At 40.9% G+C, this 7,302-nt stretch overlaps 2 non-coding genes across 2 annotated transcripts; one reads left to right on the top strand and one right to left on the bottom strand.

Annotated features, from left to right (window-relative positions):
- The first annotated feature begins 2,083 nt into the window (after positions 1–2,083).
- TRNAI-AAU lies at positions 2,084–2,157 on the top strand. The gene has a single exon. It is a non-coding gene; the product is annotated as a tRNA-Ile (tRNA).
- Positions 2,158–2,222: 65 nt separating this feature from the next.
- TRNAV-AAC lies at positions 2,223–2,296 on the bottom strand. The gene has a single exon. It is a non-coding gene; the product is annotated as a tRNA-Val (tRNA).
- Between the last annotated feature and the right edge of the window lie 5,006 nt (positions 2,297–7,302).

Here is a 7,302-nt window from a genome sequence, read left to right as displayed (position 1 = left end):
ATGAACTTCTTGACTTGTTTCTTACAGAAGTGGGCTATATGATCGACCTTTTTCTTACGCGGGATATTTTTAATATCAGTGATATTTCTTGTACGCGGGATATTTTTAATATCAGTGATATTTCTTGTAGGGCCTCCGATGCTCCACATTAGTGGTACTGATCACATTATGCAATCATTTTCATATTCATGGAGAAATTACATAATTAGCATGTCCTCGCTCAAAACAGCAAATAAGATTCGGTAGTGATGCAGATCAGGCTCTGATTGGTCAAGAGCTTCTTGAGCTTCTTGGTTGATAGTTTGAGGAACAATGGGATGGTTAGGTTGATAAGGGGTGCGGGGAGGGCCAAACCCTGGATATTTGGGAGCGGGGTGGGACTGAGATCGGTTACGGGCCAAATAATTGGGCTTTCTTAACCCACAAGTTAACAGGCCAACAACGGCTAATTGACTTAACAACCGTTTAATCGGTCTGACAGACAATTTAATCAGACAGGCAAGGTGCTATTCGTCGCTCACCCTATGAGCAGCGGTTAACTGGCTCGTTAACTGATTAATTAAATGATTTTTCTTTTATGGAAAAATCAGATGAATTCTTGAACAGTGGGAACAATAGTGAGGCAGCGAGGGCGAGCGATCAGGAGGAAGAAGGAGATAAGATGAGAGATACTGCACGTACACACACATACACACACTTTAGCAAAAGGATCGTGCAAGCGGGGGTCGCCGTATAGGCAAGAGGACTAAGGATATGGTCCTTCCGTCATTTGATTCCCTTTGTCTCTAGCTAGCTTCTTTCTTACAATAAGGAACTAGCGCCAATATTCATTTGTTGTAGGAATTGGTTCATACTCAGTAATTGTATATTTTTGTGCTAATCCATAACTACAATTCATGTTATTAAAGGAGAGGAAGGATCTTGATGATGTTGGAAATAATGGTATTAATTGGTAAATTTTGAATATGCATCAAGTTAAATTTGAACTAACAACCAAGGAACCACAAGATTTCATTCAACGGAAATTATCTTCCTGCAAAGGAGGCGATATGAATATTCTTATAGTTTCCATCCCTACAAGATCATAGAAGTCCATGATGGGTACATGACATGAAAAATCTTAAATTCTACAAGGTACATAAAACCCAGTCATGTACATTATGATTAGTCTTGACTTTTTTAAAAATAATGACAAAAAAATAGTGAGGCCTCAGTAAAGCCTTTTTTTTTGCAAAATTCAAAAACAAAATTTCAAAGTTTCAAACAATCAAGTAGAAACACATGTATATAGTGATGTATATAGACATGATGGGTCAATAGAGATGTGCCTTGAGTACTATTCGCCCGCCTGCATATATGGCTTTAATATCATGTAGCTGTTGCAGGATGATTTGCACACACATCACATCAGAGAAAGCCAGAAACAATGATAAAAAAGATTCCAACAGCGACATTTACTTACAAGATCTATTGTTTCATTTTGCTGATCGCGTGATGGAGCAAAGATGATTTCTTCTCTTAGCTCGATCCCCCTGGTGATATTTTTTCTTTATTTTGATTCATTATCTTATCACTCTTTTCTTCGTGGTTGTTTCGATAGCGCGTTTGTAGAGAACCCATGTTCAAGCAAAACTGATCTCGTCCGGATTCTCACGTAAACTTTGTTTGGGTAACGCAACTAATCCATGGATTATGAAAATCAGCTTTGCATGTGCGCAATATTTCATGCTTTTGGAGAGTCGACAAATAGTGATTTTTACAAAAACTGATTTTCTGTGAACAAAGCCACCTCGCATCATTCACCCAGGCTCGCCACATCTAAGATTTATTGTGGCGCAGCTTAGTTAGGGCCAAATTGGGCTATGACTCCCCTGAGAAATTTATTTTATTAGATTAACGTCTAATATTTAACACCATTTATGCCACAACTGACATAATACACTAGATTAACCCCTTCAAGTCTGGGCATGGCTCATCTATCACCCTCTCAAATCGCTTAAGCGTCACTATGACATGTTCATCACGTTTCACTACTGTTTCCAAAAATGTAGATATAAGTAAAGAAAACCAAAATATACAGAAAGGCCTATTAGCTCAGCTGGTTAGAGCGTCGTGCTAATAACGCGAAGGTCACAGGTTCGAGACCTGTATGGGCCATTTATCTTTTTTTTTTCTTCTTTTTCTACTCGATGGAAAAACATGCGAAAAAAATAAATTGAATTTGGCTTCGCCCGGGTTCGAACCGGAGACCTTCAGTGTGTTAGACTGACGTGATAACCAACTACACCACGAAACCTTGACATGCTTATGGTTATTAGCAGTTTATTAATAGGTAATTCTGCATGCCACGCAAAATACGTTATCCACAAATATTTTATGTGACATGTGTCTTTGAAATAAAAGTCCACCAACCTTGCAAGACACATGTCCCACCGTGTCCTAGGAAATAGGGTGTTTTTTTTTCTATAAAATATCTTTGTGTTATGTTCTAAGATCGAGTGGGGATAAATCCCAGAAGAAAAAAGTAAGTGTCAATATAGAGACCCGGTAACAAAATGGGAAAAGAAAATACCACATGCCAAAGCCTAAACGGAGTTGAGGGATCGGCTTTAGGGATATGCATCTCTTCAACCAATTTTTTACTCGTGGGGCAAGGATGGAGACTGAGGCAAAACCTAAATAGTTTGGGCGTCGAAGTTCTCAAATCCAAGTAATATTTGAATGGTGATCAACTTGATATAGTATTTACGTCCGACGTATCCCAGTCATGGAGAGAGAAATTGAGTTTGGTTTGGAATTGCTTAAAAAAATTACTAATATGGCGCGCGGGGAATGGTAGAAATATTCAGATTCAAAGAGACAATTGGATCCCTAGAAGAAAGGGCATGGGTGCATCCACATCCACATTTAGAGAACTTATACATGGAATGCTGAGCTAATTAAAGAAAAAATTTCATCCCTTTGATGCTGAAGAAATATGCAATATCAGAGTACCCGAGGTGGAAGTTGATGATTGCCTTGCTTGCCATTTTGAGAAAATTGGTAATCTTTGGGAAGCCCCTGTTCTGGAGTAAATTCAGATTTTTGGATGGAGAGTGGCATAAAATTCATGGGCGATAAAACTGAACAAGTGTAGGAGAACCATTGCCCATGATGATGTTTGTGATATTTATGGGAACTCTGTAGAGGTAGAATACTATGCACTTGTTACATGCACCAAGAGTAGAGCCATTTGTCATGTAATGAGGGAGATTTGGGACATCCATGATGAGTCTGCCTACTAGTATATACAACGGTGGACACGTTGCAATTACTTCTGGACTCGTGTACTGATGAGCTGAGATGCAAAATTTTGATGATTTTATGGAGGGCTTGGAACTTGAGAAATAAGATAACAGCATCCACAAAAATGGCAAGGAACAAATTTCGGGGCACGTGACCTTCCGGATACCATATGCTAATGAGTTCACGGGGGATGTTAATGTTGTTGAGCCTGTGAGAGAATAAGACCCTTGGAATGGTGAGGTGGAGCCTGTACCGGCGCCTACAAGACTGGAGGGTGGGCATCGGGTGGCTCGTGTTGAAGGGGCAGTGAAAATCAATATTAATGCATGCTTCCTTCCGGACACTGGCTAGCTCTAATTGAATGGATACGTCCAACAACATTGAGGAAGCAAAGGTAAGCACAACTCTAATTGCCTTACTGGCCCTCTTGAAGGCGTACAAGGGTCATGCAATCCTAGAGGTCGACACCACTTTTAGTACAAGAGAATTGAACGAGCGAGCGATAATCAAATCAATTTTTTTTCCTTTCACCAAAGACACCAAGAAGTTGCTTTCTTGCTCCGCTGCCCATCAGGTTTGTTAGGTGGGAAAATACAAAATAAACTGTTACATGAGTTGGTTGCCCATGCGAGGATACACCGGGATTAAGAATTCATTGCCAATGTGCCAAGGAAGCTAAGTTCTTTGATGCTCTATGAATGTAGTTATCAGATGAGTTTGTCGTTCTTCCTAAGCACCTTTGAGAGATCCATCGACTGGATTAGTGGAAAAAGAGTAATCTGATGCGATTTGGAGAAGTTGAAGCAAATGCATTGTAGAGACCACTAGAACAACATGAAGCATCTATCAAAAGGATCTAATAACTTGTTCGGGTTTTCGCATCAGAGCCATTTATCCTAATAAAACATAGATTGGGCCTTTACAAAAGAGGTTCAAGGGTAAAATGACAGTTTTAGACTAGACCAACAACAATAGATCAGTTTCCTGCTAGTACATAAGAAGAACCAGAGAAGTATCACTAGCATGAGAAGGAGCGAAGACCACAAGAGTAACAAAGAGAACCCCAAAACTCCCCTCTTGAACCTTCAAGGGATCAAAAGGGAGAACACTACACAAAACAAAGAAGTATTGTGTGCGCTCAATGCTGCAAATGGGAGAATGTAAGGGTCATTTATGGTGATTTGAAGGACTCATTGGAAAGTAAAAAATAAGTCACACTAGATTTACTGATGCCAATATATTTCTCTTGCGACGTCGCGAGTGTAGAAACATAGGTGATGAATATTACATTTACATGGCTGAGATTGTACCCTACATGTTCACCCTATATCTATACAACTTATCTAGAACTATAAATGACACATTAATTCTTTTTTATTTTCTTTTCAATGTTTTAGTGTCATCAATGTAAAAAAGAAAAGTGATCTGCACTAAGGTTCTAGTGTTAGATAGAGAGGGAGGAATCTGCACTAAGGTTCTGGTGATTTGAAGGACTCATTGGAAAGTAAAAAAAAAATAAGTCACACTAGATTTACTGATGCCAATATATTTCTCTTGCGACGTCGTTGCTGATTGGCTACACCAAGACTCTTCTCTCCATTGGATCAGCATTCAAAATCTTCTCCGTGAAAATAAATTATCTTAGCACTTGTTGAATGTGTCCCTGTACGTTTGGACATATGGCAAACTATGAAGAATTTTTTTGTCCGATGTTCTCATATATTGCGCATGTATATAAATTTTGTGTTGTGATGCTTCTTGGGGCTGCACTGTTAACACAAGTTTGAGCCCATTAGTCTAGAGATGGGCAGTGCGCTCCCTTGAATTTTTTGCACGAGGAGGAGGAGGAGGAGTTTAGCCTTGATGGATAGGTGATGCCTCAGAAGGACACCTTTTGATATTTGTGGTCAATGTTACAGAAGGATGGGGATATTGATAAAGATGTGAACCATCGAATTAAAGCGGGATGGGTGAAGTGGCACCAAACTTCTGAAGTTCTTTGTGATAAGAGGGTGCCACAAAAGCTAAAAGACACGTTCAATAGGACATCGATTCGGCCCACAATGTTGTATAGCGTTGAGTGTCGGCCAACTAAAAGGCTACATGTTCAACAATTAGTTCTAGCAAAGATGGGAATATTGAGATAGATGTGTGTCCACACAAGGAAGGAACGGGTCGGGAATGGTGATATTCAAGATAGAGTTGGAATAGCACCGATTGAAGAGAAGCTTGTCCAACATGTCTGAGATGGTTTGGGCATATTCAATGCAGCTCTTCAGAAGTGTCAGTGCATGGTGGAATGCTAAAGCTTGCTGACAATGTTGATGAGTCCAATTTATGTAATAATTTTACCAAGTACTTTACGCCTGCATGGTAGGCTTTGTGAAATTTCACCGTGCTCGTGCACCTCTTTTTATTGATAATCTCTCAGGTAGCGCTTTTTGGACCAATTAACATAATACGGAGAAGATCCCCAGAAAAGATAGTGAACTCACGTATTTACAGTGATAATCACCTACATAAAATAATCAAGCAAGAAGGCTAAAGGAAAAAAGCATCGCTGAGGTTCCAAGTCAAAAGACGACGTTCCGTACGACTGTGCCCACTCGTATAGGCGGTTGTATAGAGAGTCGCCGGCACCGCTTGATCGACTATTTCGGCCCCGTGAAATTGGATCATGAATCACACGCCCAGAGACACTAGAAACTCGTCCGAAAGATAGAACCCTAACTCCAGGGTTCATCCGGAGGAGGGATTGGTAAGGAGAAGAGGGCCATCTTCCTCACCGTGTTCAAAGGGGCTTCAACATTATCACCATCTCGTTGCCATCAACATCATCACCAATGTAGTCATCATCATCATCCACATCCTCACCATTGTTGTTGGAAATATGCCCTAGAGGCAATAATAAATTAGTTATTATTATATTTCTTTGGTCATGATAATCGTTTATTATCCATGCTATAATTGTATTGATTGGAAACACAGTGCATGTGTAGATACATAGACAAAACACTGTCCCTAGTAAGCCTCTAGTTGACTAGCTCGTTGATCAAAGATGGTCAAGGTTTCCTGACCATAGGCAAGTGTTGTCACTTGATAACGGGATCACATCATTAGGAGAATCATGTGATGGACTAGACCCAAACTAATAGACGTAGCATGTTGATCGTGTCATTTTGTTGCTACTGTTTTCTGCGTGTCAAGTATTTGTTCCTATGACCATGAGATCATATAACTCACTGACACCGGAGGAATCCTTTGTGTGTATCAAACGTCGCAACGTAACTGGGTGACTATAAAGATGCTCTACAGGTATCTCCGAAGGTGTTCGTTGAGTTAGTATGGATCGAGACTGGGATCTGTCACTCCGTGTGACGGAGAGGTATCTCGGGGCCCACTCGGTAATACAACATCACACACAAGCCTTGCAAGCAATGTGACTTAGTCTAAGTCACGGGATCTTGTATTACGGAACGAGTAAAGAGACTTACCGGTAAACGAGATTGAAATAGGTATGCGGATACCGACGATCGAATCTTGGGCAAGTAACATACCGAAGGACAAAGGGAATGACATACGGGATTATATGAATCCTTGGCACTGAGGTTCAACCGATAAAGATCTTCAGAATATGTAGGATCCAATATGGGCATCCAGGTCCCGCTATTGGATATTGACCGAGGAGTCCTTCGGGTCGTGTCTACATAGTTCTCGAACCCGCGGGGTCAGCACACTTAAGGTTCGGCGATGTTTTATGCGTATTTGAGTTATATGGTTGGTCACCGAATGTTGTTCGGAGTCCCGGATGGGATCACGGACGTCACGAGGGTTTCCGGAATGGTCCGGAGACGAAGATTGATATATAGGATAACCTCATTTGGTTACCGGAAAGTTTTCGAGCATTACCGGAAAAGTTTCGGGCTCATCGGTACTGTACCGGGAGTGCCGGGAGGGGTGACAGGGACCATCGAGAGGGGTGTCACGCCCCAAGGGGTCTCATGGGCTATGCGAAGA

This window comes from Hordeum vulgare, chromosome 3H (genome assembly GCF_904849725.1).
Source record: "Hordeum vulgare subsp. vulgare chromosome 3H, MorexV3_pseudomolecules_assembly, whole genome shotgun sequence".
In the NCBI taxonomy this organism is placed as follows: domain Eukaryota; kingdom Viridiplantae; phylum Streptophyta; class Magnoliopsida; order Poales; family Poaceae; genus Hordeum; species Hordeum vulgare.
Note: the sequence above shows the minus strand (reverse complement) of the source record. Positions and strands in the feature narration are given on the sequence as shown.